Source organism: Lissotriton vulgaris, chromosome 11, assembly GCF_964263255.1.
Source record: "Lissotriton vulgaris chromosome 11, aLisVul1.2, whole genome shotgun sequence".
Lineage (NCBI taxonomy): Eukaryota > Metazoa > Chordata > Amphibia > Caudata > Salamandridae > Lissotriton > Lissotriton vulgaris.
In genome coordinates, this window is record NC_141699.1 from 795,934,381 (window position 1) to 795,962,285 (window position 27,905).

Sequence of the window (27,905 nt, forward strand, 5' to 3'; positions counted from 1 at the left end):
AACTGTTTTTATGCAAGGGTTAACTAATGTAATTACAGTGCATTCTCCTCGCAAAGGCAGAGATAATATCTCCCTAAAATGTTGGCGCCGTAGCGAAAACAACATACGAAAAACAGGAGGCTTCGCAAAAGAAAAAACATAAACATAAGAAACCCTTGCTAAACCAAGATAGCATAATATAGAAAGAAAAGCTTAAAAGGCATCGCGCACAAGCTTAATGAAAACAAGATACCAAACAATGACTGTGCAAACACAAAAGAAAAAACACTACAGAGAAAGGGACTAGTAATAGGTCAATACTTCAGGGGAGGGAACTAGCCATGAGAAGGAGGGACATACAAATAAAACAAACCATATAGAAGCAAGCTTTTCAGAAAAACTGGCAGATTAACAAATTAGCAGTGAGGGGCGGAATGAAAGCTCGCATAGTGAATACAGCGTGTCTCTCTGACAGCGTATGCGTAGATTTGAGTGGAGTAGACTGGGGTAGATTGGTGGAGTGGGGTGGGGTGGGATGTGTTAGAGTGGGAGGATTAGTGTGAGGTGGATTGGAGTGGAGTGGGTTAGATTAGAGGAGAATGGGATAGATTTGAGTGGAGTATGGTAAATTGGGGTAGATTGTAGTGAAGTGGTGTGGGGTAGAGTGGAATGGGGTAGATAGGATGGTGTGGAGTATGGTATATTGGACTGGGGTATATTGAAGAAGAGTTGGGTAGACAGAAGTGGAATGGGGTAGACTGTAGTGAAGTGAAGTGGGGTAGATTGGAGGGGAGTGGGGTAGATTGGAGGGGAGTAGGGTAGACTGGAGGGGGGTGTGTTAGATTAGGGTACAGTGGAGTGGAGTGGGGTTGGGTTAGATTGAGTGGATTGAAGAGGGATAGATTGGAGGAGAGGAGAGTTGATTGTGGTAGACTGGAGTGGGGTAGAGTTGGATAGAGAGGAGGGGGGCAGACTGAAGTAGAGTGGATTTTGACAGGCTGGAGTAAGGTGGAGTTGAATAGATTGGAGTGTAGACTGGAGTGGGTAGACTGAGGAAGATTAGAGTGGAGTAGGTTGGAGTAGATTGGAGTGAAGTAGAGTGGCATAAATTGGAGTGGGGCACAGAAAATTGGAGTGGAGTCGGGTAGAATGGACATGGGTGGAGTGGGGAAGATTGGAGTGGGGCAGAGTGTGTTGGGGAAGATTGGAGTGTAGTGGGGTAGATTGGAGTGGGATGTGGTAGATTGAAGTAGGTAGATTGGGATGAGCTGGAATGGAGTGGGGTATATTGCGTTAGATTGGATAGGAGAGAAGGGAGGTAGATTGAGTGGAGTGGGGTAGATGTGAGTGGAGCAGGGTTGATGTAAGTGGAGTGGGGTTGATTTGGGTAGACTGGGGTAGATTGTCGTGAAGTGGAGTGGGGTGGGGAAGATTGAAATTGGGTAGACTGCAGTGGAGTAGGGTAGACTGAAGTGGAGTAGATTGGAGGAGAGTAGATTGGGGTAGATTGTAGAGAAGGGGAGTGGGGTAGATGGAAGGAAAGTGGGGTGAGTGGTGTGGAGAGGGGGGGTTGAGTAGAGGGGCGTAGAGTAGAGTGGTGTGATGTCATGAAGCAAGTGGTGAAGAGTGGAGTGAGAAGGAGTCGCGTAGAGTAGAGTGGATTGTTGTAGAATGTGGTGGCGTGACAGAGTGGAGGAGAATAGAGGGGAGTAGAGAGTAGTGGTGTAAAGTGGAGTAGCATAGTGTGGAGTATGCATGGTGTGGTAGTGCACTAACACTACAGACAACACATGTTCAATTGAAATGGCCATTACATTTGCACCGACATACAGTTTTACTGCACACAAGCGATAATGTTTTGAAATGTCATCACCTAGTGTATTGATGCACAGATTACTTACCTTCAGTAACGATATATCTACAAGAGACATTAGTTAGTGATAGATTCCTTACCTTAGAGTTATCCCCAGGCGTCAGACTGGATCCGGAAAGTTTTCGTCAGCAGTGCTCCTGCGCGTCGGAAGGTGGCGTTGTGCGGCTCCGTGGGTGTCGTGATCGCTGGGATGACATTGCGGAAGCAACGTAGACGCCGCCCTCACGGCTGTTGTCAGTGCTGTACACGACACTACGCGCCAGGAACGTAGAGCCATGCAAGTATCTGACCACTGGTGCATTAAAACTAGGGCCCTGAAAGGGATTACCGTAATCCTAGAAATCAGTTCGCAGAACGGGGAGGATGGGTGGGGCGTTAAGGAATTTATCACTAACTAATGTCTCTTACAGATATATCGTTACCGAAGGTAAGTAACTTGTGCATCGGAAAGAGACACGTTAGTGATAGATTCTATGTCAGGACCGGAGGCGAGGATTATGCTCGAATTCTCTCTTCGCTTTATTCAACTTTTTTCACAGCAGCTCTATATAACCAACAACAACTACATTTCCCATAACACTCGGGAAAAAGAAAAACACAGTCTCTAAGTCCTTTCACAGTCTCCATGAAGGTCTTCCCATAAATCACTCTGCAACTTCCTCTTTCTTCGCTGCTCAGCAGCTCGAGATAAGTGCATTTGTTTCCCTCTTACTGTGTTATTATCCGGTTGTTGTGGGGATCGGTGGTTGTGAAGATATTTTCTTCCTTTCAGATTCCCTGTATGACTCGGGAAAGCTAGTGCGCTCCTTACACGGTTGCCCGTCCTTGGTGTGAGTGTGGTGCGGTCCTCCGACCGCTAGAGGCCGCTGTGGGGGTGTCGCGACTCGGGTCCCGGGGCGCGTTTATGTCTGAACTGATGTCAGACGTGTTCCGGTCACCACTGCAAGTCCGCGCCCGGCCCGCCTGAAATCGCCCCGTATACTGGGTCTATATTTAGCGAAAAGCTTTCCCCCTTTGTTTCACGCCCGCTCAGTGGGTAGGTAGGTAGTGGTACAGTGCACCGAAGGACCCGGTCCTATCCACGCCTGATTTTCAGGTCGGGTAGGTACAGTAGTGGGGATCTCGATAACAGGTCCCCCACGGACACCCGATCAGGCGGCATATTTTCCTGTGGATTGGTGGGAAAGCAGGTGTCCTTGTGCTGTATAGCCTTTCAATTGTGCCTCTGGCCGTTTTGCACTGCTGAGAGACCCTCAGTCCACATAATTTACCATGTTTCGTGGGAGTGTGCTCCTTGGTGCTTCACAGCAGGGTGTGTGTACACAGTGTCTGGTGCTGTGATTGCGGGTGCTCAGCACATTAATAGACATGGAGCAAGACTACTACGAGGAGGAAGACTTCTTGGCTTATTTACAGTGGGACAAGGATTTTTACGGCAAAGTTGAGGACTCCATTCACAAGGCAGTGTCAGACATCATGACGCCGATGGAGCAGCGTCTGGCTGACAAGACTGAACAGCTCTGTGCGAAGATGGTTCCGCCTTCCCCTGCTACGCCGGGGACCTCAGGTGGTTCTGGTCAGGCCCGGATGGTCAGGGGCCCCCCTCTCAAGAAAAATTGCGATAGAGAGGTTGAATCGGACGCTTTTGAGCTGCTCAAACAGGCGTTTCTGGAACATACTGCCCCTATTGTTTCCCCTGAAGCCCCTACACCTGGGGATGAGGAACCTCCGCCGGTGTCTCCGATGCAACAGGGGGATTCCCTGGATGCCTCTGAGGATGAGGCAGGATCGTCGCGTCGTGGAGGCCTTCGGGGCCTGCGGAGCCCCCCAAGGCGACTATTGCAGATATGTTGGACCCGGATGACATTGTTCAACCCCGCTTAGCGGAATGGATTCCTGCAGAGAAACCGGCTTTATATCTGGGCTATCGCCTCAGGAAACCATTGGAGAACGAGGCAAGGAGCAGACTGAGGGCGGAGTGCCCAAGGCCCACTTTAGAAGGCAAGGTATCAACTACACCAGAGATTGAGAGTAAAATGGCGAAATTTTTGGCAAGTTCATTAAGGACCCTAAGAAGGGGATAGATGTTTCCTGGCGCGCTTGTCAGGACAAGTTACTAGACACCATCGAGCATCTTGCCAAGATACTAGACATGGCGGAGGAAGCCCGCGTTTTATGTTCCTTGATTGATCCTGAAGTGTTATCAGCCTGGGCACAACGGGCGATCTGTTTTGTAGGCAATGCCAACTGCGCCCTCCCTTTACTGATAAAGGTAGATCCCAAACTTGGGGATTTGGCAGGTTCCGAAGCGGGAGCCTCGGCGCAAGGAGGGCTGTTCGGAGAACTGTTTACAAAAGAGCTTGGGAAGTTTGTGGCGACGTTCACGTCCCTCGACAAAGCACAGTCAAACATCAAAAGAGTCTTTACTCCGCGGGTTTTCTGCGGGGTCGGACCAGCCGTGGCCAAAACCAGCAGCCCCAGGATGGAGGGCAAGGCTCCGGGCGCGGACAATATCAATCCGACCAGCGCTTTAACAACTTTTACCCTACCAGGGGTCAACAGTTCCAGGGACGTGGCTACAGAGAAAACGATGGCGCTACAAACGGTGAGTGTTCTGCCGGCTGCGTTACTGCAGGATGGGGGCAGGCTAGCGCGGTTCTTCCCCGCTTGGGAAGCGCTTACAGGGGATGTTTGGGTGCTCCAGACAGGCAGGGGATTTCAGATAGAGTTTTAGGTTCCCCTTGGCAAACGCGCCCTCCTCGGCCGATAGTGTTCTGCGCATCAGACGCAGCTTTGATAGATGAGGAAGTGCAAGAGTTACTCCGCAAAGGGGCTGTGTGCCACACAGAGATTCATCCTTCAGGCTTCCTCAGCAATATTTTCCTGGTGCACAAGACCGACGGGGGTCGGAGGCCCGTGATCAATCTTCGGAAGTTCAACGAGTGGCTGGTGTACAGACACTTCAAGATGGAGGGCATTCATTTGCTCAGAGATGTTCTCCAGACACTCTATTGGATGGTCCGTTTGGATCTAAAAGATGTGTACCTGGTTGTTCCGATTTTTTCCTCTCACAGGCGGTTCCTACAAATTCTGTGGCGGGGGCAGGCGTACGAGTTCCGTTGCCCCCCCTTCGGCCTCTCCTCAGTTCTCAAGCCAGTGGTGGAGTACTTGAGGAATCACGGAGTCCGCTTGATCGTCTACTTGGACGATATGCTTCTCTTAAGTCAGTGTCCGTTGCAGTTGCGGGAGCATCTGCAGTTGGCGGTTTCCCTTCTCCAGTTGTTAGGATTCGTTATCAACGAAAAGAAATCCCTCCTGGTGCCAACTCAGAAGGCCTCCTTCTTCTTGGGGTTTGTGATAGACTCCACCTCAGCCACACTTAGCTTGCCCTCCAGGAAGGTAGCAAAGATCAGGCACGAAATCCGTCAGACATTGGCCAAGCAGGGAACCTCCCTGCGGCAGATCGCTCGTCTGGTAGGCCTCTTTTCAGCGTCGATCCAAGAAATCTTCCTGGGTCCACTACATTACCGCACCCTGCAAAGATTGAAGGCACACCACCTGCGGAAAGGTCTCACTTACTCACAGGTGGTTCCCCTGTCGGAGGAAGTACGCGAGGAGCTAGAATGGTGGCTATCCCACATGGAAGCATGGAACGGGAGAGTAATATTTGGCTCGGCGCGAGACTTGGTGATAGAATCGGACGCCAGTCGGGCAGGCTGGGGCTCGCGGTGTGGAGAGTTTTCCACCGGCAGCAGTTGGTCTCCACAAGAACAGCTGCTTCACATCAATTGTCTGGAGCTCCTGGCGGGCTCCTTTGCGGTACAGTGCTGGACCAAAGACAGAGTTCAGGCTTCGGTCTTGTTTAAGATGGACAATGTGTCGGCAGTGCGGTACATAAACCACCCAGGGGGCACGCGGTCCAAAGCATTGGCGAATATGGCAAAACAGTTTTGGGAGTTCTGTCTAGCGCATCAGATATCGGTCAAAGAGGAGTATCTCCCAGGAAAGGAGAATATGGTGGATTGGCATTCCCGCTACCTTCGGGACTCCAGTGTTTGGAAACTAGACCCAGAAGTATTCCATTACCTGCATGAGAGATGGGGCCCGTTCTCTGTCAACCTCTTTGCTTATCTCCTCGACAGGCAGCTTCCTCGGTTCTACCATTGGAGACCGTATCCTCTGGCGGCGGCATGCGATGCGTTCAGTCAGGATTGGAGGCAGGAGAGGGGATATGCCTTCCCTCCGTTTTCCATGATCACCAGGGTGACAGCCCAAGTTCGCCGGCAGAAGGTTGCCGTGGTCCTGATAACCCTGTGTTGGAGGTCTCAAGTTTGGTTTCCGGTTCTTCTGGGACTTTCTTAGGATTTTCCAATCCGACTCCTCCCAACTCCCCATCTCATGTTGAGTCCAGAAGGGACTCCCCACGGTCTGGTGGAGGAAGGTGCCCTACAGCTCATAGCATGGCGGATTACCGGCAACGCTGGCGACTGACGGGCCTTTCGGGACACGCTGAACTCTTGTTGTCCAAGTCTTGGGCAGACAGCACATCTACGATATAAATAGGCTTGGACTCAATGGATATGCTGGTGTTTACGACGGGAAGTGGATCCTGTGGTCGCATACTTGACCCATGTTTTGGATTATTTAGCAGAATTAGCTCAGAAGGGCTTAGCTTACAGGTCAGTGAACGTGGTCCGTTCTGCAATTTCAGCTGGGAACGCTCCGTTGGATGGAGCGCCCATGGGAGAGCATCCTTTCGTGCGCAAGCTCCTATGCGGCGTCAGGTTGTCGTTACCCCCACAGCCCCGTTATTTGGTTCTCTGGGATGTGAACCTGGTCCTGAATTTATTGTTGTCTTGGCAGCCTAATCGTTTTCTTTCTCGAAAGGAATTTTCGGCTAAGTTAGCCATGGTATTATGTTTGGTGTATGTAGGAGAGTGTCTGATGTCCGTGCTTTAGACATCACAGCCAGGGTTTTTTTCCCTGATGGGGTCACTTTTACGGTGAGCAGACATACCAAATCGAACACACGCACGATTTCTTATCCTGCTTTTGCAGAATCTCCTAAACTTTGTGTGGTGCAATGTTTAAAAGCTTATGAGGAAGCGACGGAGGAAGTTCGGCCCCCGGGCGAACGACAACTTCTTATAGCCCTCAAGAAGCCTTTCAAGGCGGTGTCTACCCCCACCATAGCCCGGTGGGAGCGGTGGATCATGCAGAAGGCAGGTATTAATACAAGAACATTTGGTGCACATTCCGCTCTGAGTGCGATGGACTTTAAGGCGTTTAACCTTGGCGTGTGTATGGAAGACCTTATGAGAGCAGCGGATTGGTCGTCCGATTCAACCTTCAAACGGTTCTATTTTAAGCCACTGCTGAATGTGGCGCAAGTGGTGGCGAGTAAGCTTTGAAGGGGCATAATCCTCGCCTCTGGCCCTGACATAGAATAGAAATTTGCATAGCCTACGAGAAGGTAAGTTTCAATTCTATTAAGGACGTTGAGGCGAGGATTATCCCACCCAGCAAGCACGTAGGTTGCTAGCCCTCGCCGTAACGGTCGAAAGTAAATCCTTTTGTTATGGCTTTAATGTTTGAGTTTTTTTGGTCTCGTTCATTGATGTGTTATACACAATGTTGATTGACTTGATGTACTTGGTTGTTCAATTGGTCAAAGACACCATGATTGATTGGTGTGATCTCTTTCAGGGAATGAGCACACGAAGCAGAGTGTCTAACCATGGGAGAGTTCCTCCAGCGAAGAAAGAGGAAGTGCAGGAAGTTGCAGAGTGATTTATAGGAAGACCTTCATGGAGACTGTGAAAGGAATTAAAGAGACTGTTTTTTTTCTTTTTCCCGAGTGTTATGGGAAATGTAGTAGTTGTTGGTTTTATGAAGAGCTGCTGTGAAAAAATTTGAATAAAGCGAAGAGAGAATTAGAGCATAATCCTCGCCTCCACGTCCTTGATAGAATTGAAACTTACCTTCTCGTAGACTAGGCAAATTTCTATTTCTTACCTTAGAATACATACCCCAGCAATACCAACCCCGGTGGTGGGTCTGCAAACCAAAATCACACCAGAAAGTCACGGAGAATAGAGCGGCCAAAGAAGCCGTCTCTCCGGAATAATGCTTAATAAAAGAGTGCAGCGAGGCCCACGTGGCTGCCTGACAGATGTCTTGCAGGGGGACACGTCTCAATGCAGTAGTAGCACACAACCCCACCGGAGGCTCCTTTTTAGCCAGAGAAAACATGCTTTTTTTTATACACAAGACCACCCAGCTGGAGATAGTCCGCTTGTACACAGCCCAGCCTTTCTTGGCGCCTACGTAGCCAACAAAGAGCTGGTCATCCGCCCGGAACTGTTGTGTGCGATTCAGGTAAAATGAGAGCGCATGTTTTGGGTCCAGACAGTGAAGCTTCTCTTCCTCTCTGGAAGGGTGCAGAGGTGGAAAGAAAGTGGGCAGGGTGATAGTTTGCTCAATGTGGAATGCAGTAACAACCTTTGGCAATAAGAAAGGACGAGTGCAGAGCACAACCTTGTCCGGATGAACAGACAGAAAAGGAAGTTTACAGGAAAGAGCCTGGAGCTCACTCACGAGCCTAGCCGAAGTGATGGCAACCAGGGAAGCAGTCTTTAAAGTCAGTAATCGAAGAGGACAGTTGTGAAGCAGCTCAAAGGGAGCGCACATCAATTAAGTAAGAACCAAATTTAGTCCCACTGCGGCATTACAAACGGAATAGAGGGGAAAGGTGAGTAATGCCTTTGAGAAATCGATTTACAACAGGGGACTTAAAAAGAGACGGCTGATCAGGTAGCCTGAAAAAGACTGAAATTGCAGAAAGGTAGCCCTTAATAGTGCCCGGAGCAGAGCCCTGCCGGACTAAAGAAAGAAGGAACAAAAGGATATCTGAAAGAGGGGCAGAAAGGGGATCCACCGCCCTCGCTGTGCACAATGCCACAAATTTGTTCCATCTGCAGGCGTATACCGATTTAGTGGATTGACGCCTGGCTGCCAGAATAACATCACAGACTTCAGGAGGCAAGTCAAATGGAATAAATGCGGAGCCTATTGTTCTCCTACTGCTTCTTCAGGACCTTAGTTTATGCAACAGCTCAGGTAAACGGAGCATCGCTCTGTCCGTCGGTACCCCGGACATCCGTCTCCCTACAGACAGCGTAGACGGATGTCCGGGGTACCGACAGAAAGAGCGGTGCTCCGTTTTACCTGAGCTGTAGCCAGGTGAGGTGGGGCGTGCATTCCCTAAAAATTAGGTGAATCTCTGGTGATATTGTTTATTTCTTTTCACCTTTTATTCACATCACGCACGAGCATAAACTAAGGTCCTGAAGAAGCAGTAGGAGACCAATAGGCTCCGCATTCACTGCAGAAACATGTCGACCAAACATCAATTCCAGTAGGTATTTGTTTACACTACTATGCACTGTTTTTTATTTTGGGAGTGGATAGGACTCTATTAAAACTGTTTTTCCATTTCCACTACCCAATTTTAACAATTTTTCGCACTTAGCACATATTATTTCATCACATTTTGCACAACTAGTCAGTTTATCTCCTGATGCTAAAGTATACCACACTCACATTTGAGGCATTTTCATTAGACTCAGCTACGACCTGCCTAATCTACTGTGGGTAAAACCACTTTCTTTCAGGGTGAAGGATCCCAAATGATGTAGGGCGGTACAGGTTGGTAATCTGATGGGAACAATTATTTCACCACAATATACTCTCAGTGGATTTCGCGGTTGTACCCTTTAGATACACAGATAGTTTATAGATAGATAGTTTGCTCTTTGACCCATTGTTATCCTAGTTGTTGGTATTCATAGTCGTTAGGGATGATAACAATGCAGGGTCAGTAAATATTCCCTTGGACCCCCTTTGTCTTCTTTGTACAATAGACCGCAACTCCACTTGCGACGAAAAGCGTCGCTGAGGAAGTGCCGCCGTGGAAATTCTAAAGTGCAGAACTGCTGACATTGCGCATTCTCTCGCTGGGCTCTCCCCACTGTTGCGCCACCTCAGAGTGAAGACGCCATTCGTGATCCATCATGCACCTGCAGCTGAGTTTGTCCGCACTGGCGTTCAAAGAACCCGCTAAGTGTTGAACCACCAAGGAAATGCCTTGAGGTTCCAGCCATATCCAGAGACACAGAGCCTCCTGACATAGGGTCCACGACCCCACCCCGCCTTGCTTGTGCCAGGACCACATGGCGGTGGTGTTGTCTGTGAACACCTGCACTACCCTCCCTTTGGGGCAGATAAGGAATGCCTTCAGTGCAAGTAGGATCGCACGGAGCTCTAGAAGGTTGATATGGAGTCTGGATTCCGCCAGAGACCAAAAGCCTCAGATCTCCGCCTCTCCCATGTGGCCTCCCCATCCCATGAGGGACGCATCCGTCAGCACTGTGTGCTCCGATTGGGGAAGGGAGAGGGATCTGTCGCTGACCCAATCCTGGTTTGTGAGCCACCACTGCAATTGTCGTGCAATGCCCTCCGAGATCTGTACGTAGTCAGACAGGTTCCCCTGATGCTGCGCCTCCTGGAACTTCAAGTCCCATTGCAGAGCCCGCATATGCCGTCTGGCATGGATGATCAGGAGGATGCAGGAGGCTATGAGGCCCGAAGCCTCAAGGTCATCCGGACCGAAACCCAGCACCAAGGCCGAAAGATTGGAATCATAGCCCGAATGTCCCGCACTCGCTGCTCGGGAGGATAGACCCGAAACTGTGCGTTGTCCGGATCCTCTCCGATGAAGAGGAGCATCTGAGAGGGGATATGGGGTGACTACGGCATGTTGATGGAGAACCCTAGCAAATGCAGGTCGGCCGTAGTCTGGAGATGGGAGACGACTGCCTGGGGCAAGCCCACCTTCAACAACCAGTCGTCGAGATAGGGAGAGACTAAAAACCCTGACCTGCGCAGATGAGCTGTGACCATCTCCATTACTTTCGGCAACATCCAAGGGGCGGTGGTAAGGTCAAAAGGGATCGCAGTAAACTGAAAGTGCTTGTGGCCTACCGTGAACCGCAGGTAACGCCAGTGGGCCGGCAGGACGGGGATATGGAAGTAAACGTCCTGTAAGTCCAACGCTACCATCCAGTCTTGCAGGTCAAGAGCAGACAAGACCTGAACAAGTGTGAGAATCATGAACTTCTCCTTCCGGAGGAAGCGATTGATGTTCTGAAGGTCTAAGATAGGATGCAGGCCCTTGTCCTTCTTTGTAACCAGGAAGTAGTGGGAGTAACAACCACGACCTACATCTGGCGTTGGAACAAGCTCGACGGCCCCCTTGGCCAAGAGGGCAGAAACTTCCTGCTGGAGAAGTGCCAAGTGATCCCCGGTGGTACTGAGGTGGAATGGCTGGATGGGTAGTCTCGAAGGGGAGGGAGTAGCCCCTTCGGACTATCTGCAAAACCAACCTGTCCGAAGTGATGGTGTGCCAGTGGAGAAGGTAATGGCGAACCATGCTGCCCTCTGGCGTATGATGGGCCTGAAACACCGGACTAGGAAGGTTTGGAGGCAGTGGTGGCGGGAAAGGTGGTGGACTGACCCACTCGCGGGTCCTTTGTTCGGCTGCGCTCAGACTGTTGCTGTGCAGGTCTGTGGTTTTGAAACAAACATGTTTGAGTGCCCCTCCCTTGGCCACAAAGGAGCGAAAAGCAGACGCAGAAGGAGTGCGCGTGGCCAAAAGGGCCAAGGACTTGGCCGTAGCCCACGAGTCTTTAAAACGCTCCAACGCACTATCTGCCTTGTTGCCAAAAAGGCGAGTGCCATCAAAAAGCATGTCCATCAGAGTGTTCTGGACATCCCTGAAAAGCCAGTGGTCCTCAGCCAGGCGTGACGGGGTAGCGCCACTGTCCTTGAAATCGCTCTGCCCAGGGAGTCGGTGGTGTCAAGGCCACAACAAATCGTGAACTTGGCTGCATCTCTCCCCTCAGCAAAAGGGGAGCACCGTCCGGGCCTCCTCTGGACACTGAGGTAGCACCTGCAACACTGTATCCCACACTAAGTGGGAATAACGGCCCAAGAGGCATGCAGTGTTAACAGACCGTAGCCCTGAACTGGCGGAAGAAAAAATCTTCTTCCCAAATGGCTCCAGTTTCTTAGATTCCCTGAAGTAAAGTGTTGGCTGTGTCCTACTCGTTCAGAAGACATCCCTGGACCACAGCCAGAAGCAGAGGCTCCAAGAGTCTGTAGGCTGACTTCCTGTTCGTAGCACAGGGCCACAAAAGCTGAACTGGCCTGCCTAGGAAAGTTGGTAACCAACACTTGGAAGTTGCACCAGAATCTGTTGGACCTAGGGGAGCCATCAGAGACAGTTAGGTTGCCCAGAAGAAAACCTATTACGAAAAGAAGGAAACCATTGATTCTTTTGTGCAGGTGACCAGTAGTCCAGTGGCGACTGGACTTTTCCTGGACCAAAGAGGACTTTGAGGGAAATTGACCCCTGTGGCCAAAGTCGCTCCACCAGGAGAGTGGATTGAGGAGTGACCCCAGGAAGACCCCCATCGACAGCACAGCATCTTCAGCATCCTGTTTCCCTTATAACAGGACCACTCCATGGAAGTCAATGGCAAGGGACAACTAAACTGGACTGGACTGCTTTTCTTGTTGCAGTAACTGTTTCTTCAGGACCTTGCTGGTTACCTTCACTGGCTCCCTGCCAGAGCTTTTTGCCCAAAGTAACCCTAAGTAACCACATTCCACTCTGACAAAGTTTTTCTTGAAAAAGTTTCCCAAGTGTCAAATTGGTTACATTCCAATGCATGATGAAGTCAAAATTCTTGATTTATTGTTCCTGGTAAAATCTATATTTCCAGGACCCTCTGGTGTATCATATTGGTGTCCATAAATCCATAAAAATATAAACCATTTTTATAAATTCTTTCCGATTTCTTGAAGGCGATTTTTTTTCTTCTTGTATTGTTTTGGTGCGGTTTACATATTTTAGATGTGTTCCTTTGTTGAAGCCTGACTGCTCGAAGCCACCGCTGCCTGCGATTAAGCGAACTTTTGACTAACGAAACCTGATTGGTTCTAGAAGTGTTGGTAATGTATTGGATAGTGAGGTCTCACAACCACACCATATAAAACACCCCATTTCTCACAGTGAGTAAAACCATATATATACCTGTATGTTAAAAGGTAGATTTCCAATCACAAGGTTACTTCTAGCTTTAGATCTGAATTGCAAGGGCCATTCTCTTCATTTAAATCTGTTTTCACCCACACTACATGCACTCGGTAAAGTGTACGTGCCATACCCACTCTTCCTAATTTTGTAGCATTGGAGGATGTCACCTGCAGATTTCACAGTCTACTTTGGCTATCTTTTTGTCATTAGAGAGTGTTAACTGCAGATGACAAATATGTTTAGTGTAGATTTGGGCAGAGATGGCACAGCCTCTGCTCTGCCCTCCTTTAAACCACACAACCATTCTAACATTTTCTTGCCATGGCCATTAGATCTAACTGCTCTCTATTACAAGACCAATCCGGCTGAGATAGGAGAACAGCCAGGATGGTAGACATTAGCATGGTAGTGTAAGGTTTTGTTTCTGCTTAGCACCCCTGCAGAACCTCTTGCCGCAAAAAAACACCTTGCAATGATCTCCTGGGTCTTTGGCCATGGGACTGCACTGGTTCCAATCAATCTTTGTAATCCTTAGGATTACCCCACAAGGGGCACGCAAGCACACCCATCGCCAGACAAAATGAGAATCCAGTGGATTGCTTGACGAGTAACACTAATGCCCACAGTATCAGCAGGATTCCTCTTCTGTCAAGGGGTTCGTGCACACCATAGGGAAGGCAATCCTAATGATTCCTATGATGCCTTGGGTTGCTGGAGAGAACTAAATTTGCCAAGTGCCTGGCGCTCATAGAATCCATAGAGAGTCCCCCAGGCATATAGGCATTGTACAGTAGGACAGGGGAAATTTGGCGGATTCCTTAAACCGTGGCGAAGGACAAATTGGGGAACGACCATCAGGTCTGGGGCAGCAAGCTTGAGCACCATCTTCCCAACAGACCACATAAAATTGTGTGGTATATGCAGTCACTTAATTCTTACCTAATGGAGGTTTTGTAGGCAGATGTCTGTTGCAGAAGTGGAGGCTTGAATGCCACTGTCCCAACATTCACTTCTTCTTGGTTACTGGTGGGGAGTTAGCTATTGTGCATAAAACAACTAGTACAGATCCACACACACACACACACACAGCCACACACACACACACAGAGCCACAGAGCATAATTTCAAGAGCCAATATAGTTTAAAAATTACTTGTGAAGAAGCATTTGGGGCACCCTGGAAGCGCTGACAGCTCATTTGCTTACGTGTGCCCGGGGCTCCATCACTGGCCTCTCTGTGACCAATAAGTAATCTAGAATAGATATACTGTCATATGTTTTTGTTGTCAATTTCTTTGCATCAGATTTTGTTTAAATAAATGAACAAGTTGACTGTAATAATCTGCTTTTTAAGTTCGGTACTGTGTGACCCCTCCCTCCTTCCTCTGTCTCACCTTAACCCCCCCCTGTAGGATTCCCAGAGTACAATTTTCCAAATTCCAAAACTGGTAACGTATATTTTCTGCACCTCACACATTTTAGTGTTTGATTCACGACACAAACATGTTTTTCCAATATATTTCATGTACAACAGTAAAATTTAGAAGAGCACGATTACCTATGAAATGTTCTGAAGGACTGAGCAAGGTTATGTGTTTGTTTTACTCTGTAAAGCCGGACGGCAAAAAAAGAGTTATGGTGACAGAGCAAGTTTCAAAAAGAGAAGAGTGTAGGAAGGTGGATACCTGGCTATGGTTACCCCAGATTTTATGCCTTGTGTTTAGCTGGTTTTCGACTTAGTTGGCCTGGTTCCCTGCTAATCAGGGCCCCAGGCTATCTGCTCTCTCTGTAAAATGGATTCCATGTACCTAGGTGCATAACTAGATTGGCTTGGGTCATCTTATCAGCCCCTGTACAGAGCAGTATAGGTGCCCAGGGCATAGGTGCATCCAAGGCCTACCAGGGGCTGCAGCATATCTTTTGCCACCCCTGGCTGGCTATCTAAAATTGACACAACTGGCTGATCACTCAGCTGGGGCAAGGTGGTGTAATCACCCCTTGCTTAGATATAGTATGCCTACATCTAAACCTATCTGGAACATATATACCTATCAGTCACTCCTATGGCAGGCTTTAACAATCCTGGAGGCAGAGTGCTTGGTTTTATGTGAGATGGTGCTCTAGCATGAGCTGAGCCTGTCTGCAGCTGTCGGAACCAATTCCCTAAGCTGTTCCGGGATAATGCCATACCATATACTATTAAGTGCATTATAATCCTTGCGGTTATATGTTAACTTTGGTTTGGCTTTATCAAATCATGTTGTGTAAGGTGTCATTCGATTTGGAATACTATCCCCTCGACAGTCCTGTAGACGGGGATAGCATTCCACCCCTCCAGAGGGAGACGACATGCTACTTTGCTAAAACGCGGTTGATTTTAAAAAGAGCCTCAGATCCACAAAATGGATGCTTCTGCCACAGACACAAGTCTGACCTCCTGCTGCCGACCAAAACTCAGCACAGGAGGCCTGGACAAAGGCTTTCCTGTCACAGGGAGGTGTCACACCACCCCAGACAGGAGATAGTTGATTGTAGCAGGGAGGTTTGAAAGAAAACAGACACTGCCTGGGGAGCACAAGGCTTCCCCTTGCATAATCTGGCCAAACCGGTTCTGGGGCAGACCAGCCCCAGTCCCAGCGCGGCCTGGACAAAGGGAAAGGGGTGTATCCACCCCCTTCCTGGGTCCCACCCATAGGAGGGGACCTAGCAGGTAATCCAGCACCCCAGATTGGTATAAGAATGGGAACAGTGCCAATGCACTCAGATTATCCTGATGAAACATATGAAACGAAACTCTGGACCCTTCGACATCCTACTCGACGTAGAAGACTGAAGAATCCCCCTTGTGGTCAAGGAGTGACCACCCTGTGCAAACAGGCACCATCCAGCACCTCGACGTCTGCTTTGTTGCAGTTCCCGCCGGAACTCGAGCGACAGAGATCGACAAGATCAAGCTTGCCTGCCTTCTAACAGCCCGATCCACAGTCCCTGCAGAGCTGAGACCCGTGGAGGCGACTGGAAGCGTGGGGCCCGCCATCTTGAAAAGACCACAAGACGCTGACCGTGCAGCCCATGAGTGACCCTCGAAGCTGTACATCGGGGTTTGAGAAGCCCCAGCTCTGAGCCACTTTTGCACCGAAGCTCACCCCTCTACACTCACTGAGTGCTGCGTGGGGCCCTTCTGCTTCTTTTGGCTCAACGCGTTGGCCCGGTCACTTGCCAGTTGGCTTGTGGCCCCTGTGCCGGCGAACTACGAAATCTAACTTGTGATTCTGGTTGCTCCAGACTTGCACCCGCTCCTCTGAAAAGGAGCACCCGCTCTGACCCTCCTGGTCCGAGTGAGAAGCAATCTTCCAATCCTGCGTGGATTGCTCTTGCCAAGTGTTGTTTGCTCCAATCTTGAAGCCGACAGCGCCGACGATGAGAGCCTTCGTGGGACAGCTCGTGACCCGCTCCTGGACGTCGCAGATGCCCCAGAGCCCACGTGGCAGCGGAGAGAAGCTCCTCGACAACCACCTGATTGCACCCGACATTGCCTGGTTCCGTCCTGGTCACTGCTGAGTGACCCAGACTCTGTCCCCTCTGCTTTCAGGTACTTTACGACTCCGATCCACCCTTGGATCACACCGGACACTTCTCCTTCACATCGCCTGCAGCATCTTCAGCTTCAAGCACCAACAACCTGCGTGACGAAACCCGACACAACTTCGACCCTATGCACCCGCTTCCTGTGGGTGAGGTAACTCAACAACGCCGGCGTTCCCACACTGGTACACACCTCTAGTGTATGTGTCTTAAGTTTCATCCTTCTAGGTTAAGCGGAAGTCTCCTTAAACAGTAACTTTATAACTTTTACGCACCATTGACTTTACATTGGTGCATGCGTGTGCTTTAAGCGCTGCACCCGAATCCCGCGGGCTTTTCCCGACTTCAGCATTGCTAGTCCCGACTGCTCCCAGCGATTCCCTAGGCCCTAGGCCTAACCACTGTTCGATTGGTATCTCATACCACTTTCTTAATATATGGTTTGAGTGGCCACCCGCCCTCATCCATAATTGTGCAACTTCTATATGTTTAACTGTGCTTTTGTTTAAACACTTGTGCCCCTTTGCTCATAAAGAGTACTGGGGATTATTTTAGTAATAAACACATATATTTTTATAATATATACTTGTGTGGTGTCCTTTCATTTGATATTACAGGATTGTGATTGGTAAAACAGCTCGCTTAACACGACCTCTTGAGTTTAGCCTTTCAGGCTGCTTAGTCCATGCTACCCCTAGGATAGCTTGTCTATAAGGTTGACTTACAACCAGACACCATAAGGGATTGTTTGGACTGATATATGATGTTTCCAATTCTGGAACCACCTTGTATCAGGCCAACTTCTCACATTGGTGTGGAGCGGTGCGGAATTTGAGCTTGCTGTTGTTTTACCATTGCAATCTTTTTATCAAATTGAAAGATCACATAAAGTACCTTAGGTACATATAAACAAAAGCTTAGCATATTTAAGTTCTACTGAACTTAGTAGTTGTAGATCAAAGGGATTAGCACACCCTGCCTACAACTCACTAGCAAGGTACAGTAGGAAAACACTTAGTGTAGGTAAGTGCACCACTTGCACCTCACTAGCAGTCATGTCTGGCACAGGTGAAGCTTCCAGCTCTCTACCTGTGAGGGTTGACCTTACCAAGGCAACTTCCAGCTATGACAAACTTAGCCATAAAGACTTGGGTGCCTTATGCATTGCAAGAGGGCTAAAAAGGGGTCACAGCCCCACCATTCCTTCCCTGATAGCCATCCTGGAAAAGGATGACTTAGATAAGGCGAGCATAGCTCCCTTAAGATCAGGAGATAGAGTGAAACCCCAAGAGAATGAGAATAGCACCCCAGAGAATGAGGTGGACCCTGAACCAAATAATGATGAAGATTCAGATCAAGATCAAGGGGATATCCAGGTACATGTGGGGAGGCTTAGCCAAATTAACTTGGACCTACTTGGAAATGGAGAGGGCCAGCACCTCCCCAGAGTACAAAATAGAACTGTTCCAGGCAATAGAAGGGTGAGATCTCCCTCAGTGGATTCTCACATTTCTAGTGTCTCAAGAAACTCTCAAAGGGGAATGACTTCCCCCCCAGAGAAGAGAACATAAGGCCAGGGTGAGAGCTGTAGAACTCCAGATAGAGAGGGAAGAGTTAGCCCTGGCCCAAGCTAAACTTGCTTTAGCAAGGGAACAGAAAATGTGTGGCTTAGATGCCACTGGTGGCAGCAACAATATTCCTAGAGAGAAAGACAGGTCCTATAATACTAGAAACCTGACAAAGATTGTGCCCCCCTACACAGAAGGGGATGACATCCACAAGTGGATAACTGCTCTTGAGAGAGCCTGCATCAGGTTCCTGAGGAACAGTGGGCAGCAATCTTATGGTACTCCTTTTCTGAGAAAGGGAGAGATAAGCTCCTCACTGTCAGACATGAGGATGCTAAAAACTACAAAGTCCTGAAGAGTGCTCTAATAGATGGGTTTGGCTTAACCACTGAACAGTACAGGTTGAAGTTCAGAGACACCCAGAAGACACAGACACAGGACTGGACTGATTTTGTAGATTGTGCTACTAAGGCTCTGGAGGGTTGGCTACAAGGCAGCAAAGTACATGACTTCACAGGATTGATTAATTTGATTATGAGGGAGCAGATCCTAAGTAATTGTCAGAACCAGCTCTTACACCAGCACCTGGTGGACTCTGATTTGACCTCTCCCCAAGAATTGGGAAAGAGGGCAGATAAATAGGTCAGAACCAGGATTCGGCCTAAGAACCCGGGCAATGGCCAGAAGGAGTCTACCAAACCTCAAGATAAGGGTAGGGATAAAAGTAAAGAAAAGACTTCCCCAGGGCCCCAAAACTCCAAGGATGGGGGTAGGTCCCAAGACAATTCATCTGTCCAAATGAAGCCATACTGCCATGTCTGTAAACAGACTGGCCATTGGAAATCAGACAGCTGTTGTCCAAAGAATGGCAATAAAGAAAATATATTTCCAAAGCCAGCTCCAACACCTCCTGTTACTGCCAGCAGTAATCCCCCAGGAAGTGGGAGACAGGAACCCATCATCAATGGTTTGAAAGTTGAGGCCTTTAGAGACACAGGGGCTAGCATCACCATGGTGGCTGACTGTATAGTCCCCTCTAAGCAACTTTTACCTGGTGCCACATACCAAGTAACAGACATTGATGAAATAGAAACCAATCATCCCATGGCAGTAGTAAGTCTCAGCTGGGGAGGTGTCAGTGGCCCAAAGAGAGTGGCAGTGTCACCAAACTTGCCTGTAGACTGTCTACTAGGTAATTATTTGGAAATCTCAGCCTGGGCTGAGGTTGAACAGAAAATCCATTCTTGATTGGTAAACGCCAATGGAAAGGTTAGTGGGGCTGTAATGCCTACAGCCCCAACCCAAGATGTCCTTCCTGAAAAGGTTGGTGGGCTGAGCCGCTCTCTGCCCCATCTTTAGCTAATTCCCTTCCTGAAGAGAATAGCAGACCTGTTATGATAACAGCTCACACCCAAACTGAGTCTCCTCCTGAAAAGGTTGGGGGGGCTGTGATGGCCACAGCCCAAACTCAAACAGATACCTGTGTTGTGAAGCCTGAAATGATGGATCACTCCACACAAACAGAGAGCATGGAGGAGGAAGATAAATCACCCCCTCACCAGACATTAGGACAGGATCAGCCTCCTCAGGGAACTGATCTTACCCCTGATGAAGGAACTGCCCCAGAGGTTGTTAGGCCTGGCCTGACAGAGCCTCTGATGGCAGGGGACCCTTCTCAGGTGGGACCCAGTCTGGAGCAGGTAACCTGCCCCTCTCTGCCTTGCCTTAGTCAGCCCAGGGCTGCAGAGGACAAGAAGGACAGTGAGACCCCACAGGGCCCCTGTCAAATAAAGCACCCCATCAACAGATTAGGGGCACCGAAACTAGTAGCCCTAGTAAGGTGAAAACTTTAAAAAAAATCCTGAGGGAGCCCCCTTAAAAGTAGTTAGGGACCTCCCACAGATGGATTCTGTTGGGCACAACCAAACCTGGGACCCAAAGGGACCAAACCTGAACTGTCCCTCCAGTAAGCCAAAACAAGGGACCCAGCCTCCAGCTTTAGGTAGCCAGAGGTTGACCCTGAGAGCACAGTGCAACTCAGTTGAATAAAGAAAGGCACACATGGTGGAAGATAATTGGAGGAAGCTGAGCCCTAAATTAGTGGAGCCTCACTTCAATACTCCATATCAACACCAGCCTTTAACTTTGCATAAACACACCCAAGGTAGTGATTCCCTATGGTGGAGACCCTCTAATACCCAAAGGGTGAGGGATTGCTCAGTGGACCATGAGACAGGGGGTAACCATGCTAGTGCAGGTACTTCCTTATATGGCCACTCAGGCAATATAGGCTTACCTGGTCAAGGATAGCCTTATCTCCTTTCGTTTGGGGGTGGGGTTGTGTAGGAAGGTGGGTACCTGGCTATGGTTACCCCAGATTTTTTGCCTTGTGTTTAGCTGGTTTTCGACTTAGTTGGCCTGGTTCCCTGCTAATCAGGGCCCCAGGCTATCTGCTCTCTCTGTAAAATGGATTCCATGTACCCTAGGTGCATAACTAGATTGGCTTGGGTCACCTTATCAGCCCCTGTACAGAGCACTATAGGTGCTCAGGGCATAGGTGCATCCAAGGCCTACCAGGGGCTGCAGCATATCTTTTGCCACCCCTGGCTGGCTATCTAAAATTGACACAACTGACTGATCACTCAGCTGGGGCAAGGTGGTGTAATCACCCCTTGCTTAGATATAGTATGCCTATATCTAAACCTATCTGGACACATATATACCTGTCAGTCACTCCTATGGCAGGCCTTAACAATCCTGGAGGCAGAGTGCTTGGTTTTATGTGAGATGGTGCTGTAGTATGAGCTGAGCCTGTCTGCAGCTGTCGGGACCAATTCCCTAAGCTGTTCCGGGATAATGCCATACCATATACTATTAAGTGCATTATAATCCTCGCGGTTATATGTTAACTTTGGTTTGGCTTTATCAAAACAAGTCGTGTAAGGTGTCATACGATTTGGAATACTATCCCCTCGACAGTCCTGTTGACGGGGATAGCATTCCACCCCTCGAGAGGGAGACGACATGCTACTTTGCTAAAACGCAGTTGATTTTAAAAAGAGGCTCAGATCCACAAAATGGATGCTTCTGCCACAGACACAAGTCTGACCTCCTGCTGCCGACCGAAACTCAGCACAGGAGGCCTGGACAAAGGCTTTCCTGTCACAGGGAGGTGTCACACCACCCCAGACAGGAGATAGTGGATTGTAGCAGGGAGGTTTGAAAGAAACCAGACACTGCCTGGGGAGCACAAGGCTTCCCCTTGCATAATCAGGCCAAACCGGTTTTGGGGCAGACCAGCCCCAGTCCGAGCGCGGCCTGGACAAAGTGAAAGGGGTGTATCCACCCCCTTCCTGGGTCCCACCCATAGGAGGGGACCTAGCAGGTAATCCAGCCCCCTAGATTGGTATAAGAATGGGAGCAGTGCCAACGCACTCAGATTATCCTGATGAAACATATGAAACGAAACTCTGGACCGGTTTAAGTCCTTCCTGAGTGACCGCACCTTCCAGGTGTTTGAAAGCTCGGCCGTCTCTTCAAGCAGGCCGTTGGGATGTGGGGTGCCGCAGGGCTCCTCGCTGAGCCCTACGCTTTTTAATGCATATATGAGGCCACTGGCTGGGATTGTTCGTCCGCATGGTATTAACATCATTACCTATGCGGATGATACTCAGCTAGTGGTCTCCCTTGTGCGAGGGAACGACTGCCAACCACAAACCAACCTAACGACGTGCTTGGAGGAGGTTAAGAGCTGGATGACCATGTCTTGCCTGAAACTCAACGATGATAAAACGGAGCTCAAGCTCCTAGGCCCTGCAGCCCCCACCACCTTGGAGCTGTTATGGCCTCTGAGCATGGGTGCTCCCCCCACTCCCAGAGATAACATAAAAAGTCTGGGAGTGTGGCTGAACAAATCGTTGACTTTTAATACCCAGGCAACCAAGGTATCGGCGGTCTGCTTTGGCCTCCTTAGGACGATCAAAAAAATCCTTCCTCTTCTCCCTTTCGAGGCCAAGCAGATAGTGATTCAAGGCTTAATTCAATCTCGCCTTGACTTCAGCAACTCCCTGTACCTCGGGGCCCCGGAGTACAGCCTGCAAAAACTACAGCGGACACAAAATTGTGCAGCCCGCACATTGCTGGGACTCCCACGTAGAGTCTCGATAAGGCATGGCCTAAGGACCCTACACTGGCTCCCCATCAGGGATAGAATTAAGTTCAAGACACTGTGTATTGCCCACCAAGCCTTTTGGAAAACTGGTCCAGAAATTAATCACGCCCTGATTCTACCCTATCAGCCTAATAAATCACTCCGCTCATCAAATGCCTTTTTGGCTAAAGTCCCTAGGATCTACAGAGCTAGATCAGGAGGCCGCTCTTTTGCCTATAACGCTTCCAGTTTATGGAATACTCTTCCATGTCATCTGAGAAGCAATTCCAATCTGGCGAGTTTTCGTAAACAGCTCAAGACCTTCTTGTTTAACTAACTCTGATCCTCCCTGGATCGTCTCCCTGGAAGACACTGTTCTAGTTCTAGCGCCTGGACGCCTCAGGGCAACTGTAGCGCTCAATAAAAACGCTTTTCATTTCATTTCACCCTTCGACATCCTACTCGACGTAGAAGACTGAAGAATCTCCCTTGTGGTCAAGGAGTGACCACCCTGTGCAAATAGGCACCCTCCAGCACCTCGACGTCTGCTTTGTTGCAGTTCCCGCTGGAACTCGAGCGACAGAGATCGACAAGATCAAGCTTGCCTGCCTTCTAAAAGCCCGATCCCCAGTCCCTGCAGAGCTGAGACCCGTGGAGGCGACGGGAAAAGTGGGGCCCGCCATCTTGAAAAGACCACGAGACGCTGACCGTGCAGCCCACGAGTGACCCTCCAAGCTGTACATCGGGGTTTGAGAAGCCCCAGCCCTGAGCCACTTTTGCACTGAAGCTCACCCCTCTACACTCACCGAGTGCTGCGTGGGGCCCTTCTGCTTCTTTTGGCTCAACGCGTTAGCCCGGTGACTTGCCCGTTGGCTTGTGGCCCCTGTGCCGGTGAACTACGAAATCTAACTTGTGATTCTGGTTGCTCCAGACTTGCACCCGCTCCTCTGAAAAGGAGCACCCACTCTGACCCTCCTGGTCCGAGTGAGAAGCAATCTTCCAGTCCTGCGTGGATTGCTCTTGCCAAGTGTTGTTTGCTCCAATTTTGAAGCCGACAGCGCCGACGGTGAGAGCCTTCGTGGGACAGCTCGTGACCCGCTCCTGGACGTCGCAGATGCCCCAGAGCCCATGTGGCAGCGGAGAGAAGCTCCTCGACAACCACCTGATTGCGCCCGACATTGCCTGATTCCGTCCTGGTTCCACCCTGATCACTGCTGAGTGACCCAGACTCTGTCCCCTCTGCTTTCAGGTACTTTACGACTCCGATCCACCCTTGGATCACACCGGACACTTCTCCTTCACATCGCCTGCAGCATCTTCAGCTTCAAGCACCAACAACCTGCGTGACGAAACCCGACACAACTTCGATCCTATGCACACGCTTCCTGTGGGTGAGGTAACTCAACAACGCCGGTGTTCCCACACTGGTACACACCTCTAGTGTATATGTCTTAAGTTTCATCCTTCTAGGTTAAGGGGAAGTCTCCTTAAACAGTAACTTTATAACTTTTACGCACCATTGACTTTACATTAGTGCATGCGTGTGCTTTAAGCGCTGCACCCGAATCCCGCGGGCTTTTCCCGACTTCAGCATTGCTAGTCCCGACTGCTCCCAGCGATTCCCTAGGCCCTAGGCCTAACCACTGTTCGATTGGTATCTCTTATACCACTTTCTTAATATATGGTTTGAGTGGCCACCCGCCCTCATCCATAATTGTGTAACTTCTATATGTTTAACTGTGCTTTTGTTTAAACGCTTGTGCCCCTTTGCTCATAAAGAGTACTGGGGATTATTTTAGTAATAAACACATATATTTTTATAATATATACTTGTGTGGTGTCCTTTCATTTGATATTACAGGATTGTGATTGGTAAAACATCTCGCTTAACACGACCTCTTGAGTTTAGCCTTTCAGGTTGCTTAGTCCATGCTACCCCTAGGATAGCTTGTCTATAAGGTTGACTTACAACCAGATATCATAAGGGATTGTTTGGACTGATACAGGTGGTTCCAGAATTGGAAACATCATATATCAGGCCAACTTCTCACAAAGACGAAGCTCCGGAGGTAGGTGAAAGGCACACTTGGGGGACGAGAGAAAATGAGGCGCAGTAAACCAGACAGAAGCAATATGAAATTGCAAATATAACCAGGAGCTAGTTCCCACCCCTTTATGCCTAACTCCCATGCACTGCCCAGTAGGTACGACACATTTTACTTGAAATATTACGATATAACATACGATAATATAAAAGATCTATTGTCTGTTCTCTGAATCACATTATCTCAGCTTGTCCCAGCGAGGCCATCTATTTAGCTCGATGGGTGTTGTATATTCTTACTTGGTTCAATATGGCTACTTGGTGTCTGTAGTCCTTTCTTAGTGTTTCTATCTTCTAACCTAGTAGTGTTCTATCTGGTGTGTGGGATTCCAGCCTTGGCAGTTGGTCTGGTCAGCTGTGAGGTTTACTACACAGCTGTCTTATCTTGTGTATCTTAATAAACCTATCTTAATATCCTAAAGATGTGTCCTGCTGCCTACATAACGTATTTACAACAATGGGGGAGAGGGTGGGGGGCACAGCACAGGCAAATGAGCACACAATTATACCCACTGTTCATCACATTCAACTGCATAATTTCCCAAAATACATAACACGATTTAAAATATTTTCTGAAAATCAGTGGTGCGGTTAGTGAGTTCTAAAACTAACTATCACAGGAAAGAAACGAGTTATGTGTTGTCTCCCTGTTGTCTATAGAAAAGAAATCAGGTGACATAATTGTTTCCCTCCTCTGATTGGCTTCTTCAATTTTTATATACTGTCACGGTCTCCGCCCGAGGCTATGTTACATATATTATTTTTAAATAATAAAGATTTATTAAGGAAATTTGGAAAAGGGGAGCCGTTTCCCACAGAACACTCATAGCAAGCAATATAAACCACTGCAACAGAGCGCTGAATAAGCACTGTGACTGAATTGAATGGTATGAGGCAAAAAAAAAACTGGCATCTAAACCGTGTCCTCGCGCATTTGAACTGACACATCAGGAAAACTCCATGTACTGGTACCCTCAGCAAGTTTGCGAAGAAAACTAATTGAGCAAGAAAATCTCCAAAACATGTTTTTTTCCCTCTCTGAGCTTGATGGAATCAGTGTGGCGGGATGTATTTTTCCACGCAATGACGGCGGTTTTTGGTGAGAATGTTCTTTGGGTCTCTTTTGGTGTTGCAGATGGGTGATTTTCGTGAGAAACGGGGGGTATATGGGGCTGTTTACGGGGAATGGGGGGGATCTTTCTGTGGCTGCCATGCAGCACTTCCTCCTCCCGCAGCCCCATCTTTCTTTTCTCTCTCCCTGCTCAGAGGGAGAGAGAGTGAGAGTGAGAGGGCAGCTCTCAGCTCCAGCCAAAGCGCTAAATTTAAAAACCACCACCACCAGAAAAAATTAAGCGAGAGAAGGAGTACGCGCGGCGCCTGGGGGACTCCGGCGTGAAATGGCTCCCAGGCAAGCGGAAGTGGGGTTGGGGGGGGCTGCACCGGATACGGTGAGGGGGTGGCACCTCACACCTGGGATTCCGAGATGAAGACTGCCCTGTCCGCACCCGTCCTTCCAGGCCCAGAGGATGCATATCCGCCCCCCCTCTGGCTACCCAGAGGGATTTCCTGACTTTCTTGATAGCTGCCATAACCCGCTTGATGTAATCCTTCGCCCGGCTCCGGGTCTCAGCCCGCACCGACCGTTCAGACATGGTGCGTCCGCTCTGTGCCGCCCCCGCCGCTGGGTGAGGGGGTTGCGGGCAGCCGCGGCCTGTGCCTCTCGCTCGCTCTCTCCGGCGAACGCACTGCACTCACACACAAAGATTTGAAGTGCTGCTCCGCCTGCGCCCCGGCTCTGCTGCTCACACACTGCATGCAGGCCCTTGGAACGAATCGCACGCACGGCAGGCCTGAGCAGAAATCACAGGCACTGCACAGGGAAGGGAAGGGAAGGGAAAGCAGGAGCCGGGCACTGCAGGCCTCTGGAGGACTCGGCACGCAGCAGGAGGAAGCAGGAACCACACACTGCAAGCAGGCGGGGAGGAAGGAGGCAGGAGTCTTACACGGCAGGCCATTGCAGAAATAACACTGCACCCGACAAGCGCCTGACTTCCGGCTGGCATAAAACGTTCCTTATCTTCTTTATGGGGCCATCTGAACCCATAAAGAAGATAAGAAACCTTCTACGCCAGCAGTAAGTCAAGTAACCCAGTCTGAAAAGGACAGGGCATAAAGAGAAAGAAGAACGTCACTAGGACCTCTTCTCCAATTGCTGGCCACTGTTTAGCATGACCGGTGACGCCAGCCGATGGAAAAGAGGGGCGGGGCTTAACCTTGCTATTGAAAATACCTCTATCTCATTAAGTCTCGCCAGCAAAACTGCGCATGTGCGCAGTCTAACGCTAGCCGAGGCCTAAAAAGTTATAAGCACATACAGAGCCCATCACTATTAAAAAAAAACAATAAGGATGTGAGATACTTCTATACTTAAGCAAATCATAAATAATTAAAGACATTAGACTCGAAATACCAAGAAAGATTAGTAGCGATATGAATTTTAGTCTCACCATCTTTTTATAATTTATCCAGACTAGGCCTTCTGCTTAAAGTATCATTCGGCTTAGAGGTGGAAAAGAATAGTGTTTCTGCAAGGGGTGTGTGTCTCAGGCTGGGGTGTTTTCACTGGCGTTACACTTGATTTGATTTTAGAAAGTTTAAGGATTGAGCGATACGCTTGGTCGCCCCTGTACCTGAGGAGGCAGCGTAAAGATTGCAGACTCCATTCTGAGGTTTACTTGTCCGGTCCTACATTGTTAAACTCCAGATTGTAGCTGCCCTCCGCCTTTTCAGTCTGACGTTCTTCTGACTTTGCAGTCTGATTCCGGCTAGAGCTGCCGTGTGGCTTTGCCGCCTGATGCTGCTCTAAACTATGACTTGTAAGCCTGATGCGCTCTGGAGTTTCAGCCTGCACGTATCTGTGACATATGTGAACGTTTCCTTACATCATAAAGCTCTTTTATGACTTCTCTGTTCAGAACTGCTGACGTATTTTATGGTTTCCATACACACATTGAGAGGGCGATAGCCAATCAGACTCATGGGTATGCTTCCATCACTACAGAAACAAGCATTTGCAATGCAAGAGTTCTCCCATTTGTCAGAGTTAGAGCTATTGGACTCGTAAATGACAACGTCTTTTATCTATGTTTTTTAGTTTGGAGTGGGGTGGATTTACGAACAGAGACACAGCTAATAGGCTGCCCAGGTGTGGTAGTGAATAAAAATAAAATATATTAACTTTGTATAATTAGTACAAAGGAAAACTTAAAATCTTTTTGGTAAACATCTCCTTCTAATTTGCAAATTGGAATTACGAGCAAACCCATCCGAATAGTGCTAGGATGTGTTGACAACACTGGTACCAGTCCAACAAATGACTTTAAGTGCAGCCAGCTGCGTCAGTTCAATCAGCAGAGCCTGGTGCTGCTGTAAGAAGCTCTGCGAGTCTGCCACACCCTGCTCATGTGATCTGGTGCAGGGACTGGGGCA

At 49.0% G+C, this 27,905-nt stretch overlaps 1 protein-coding gene and 1 pseudogene across 2 annotated transcripts in view; one reads left to right on the forward strand and one right to left on the reverse strand.

Moving 5' to 3' along the window:
* DZIP1L (DAZ interacting zinc finger protein 1 like) overlaps positions 1-27,905 on the reverse strand; it is a 764,020-nt gene that overhangs the window by 724,016 nt on the left and 12,099 nt on the right. The window lies entirely within an intron of this gene.
* Positions 4,005-6,411, forward strand: LOC147683512 (uncharacterized; annotated as a pseudogene).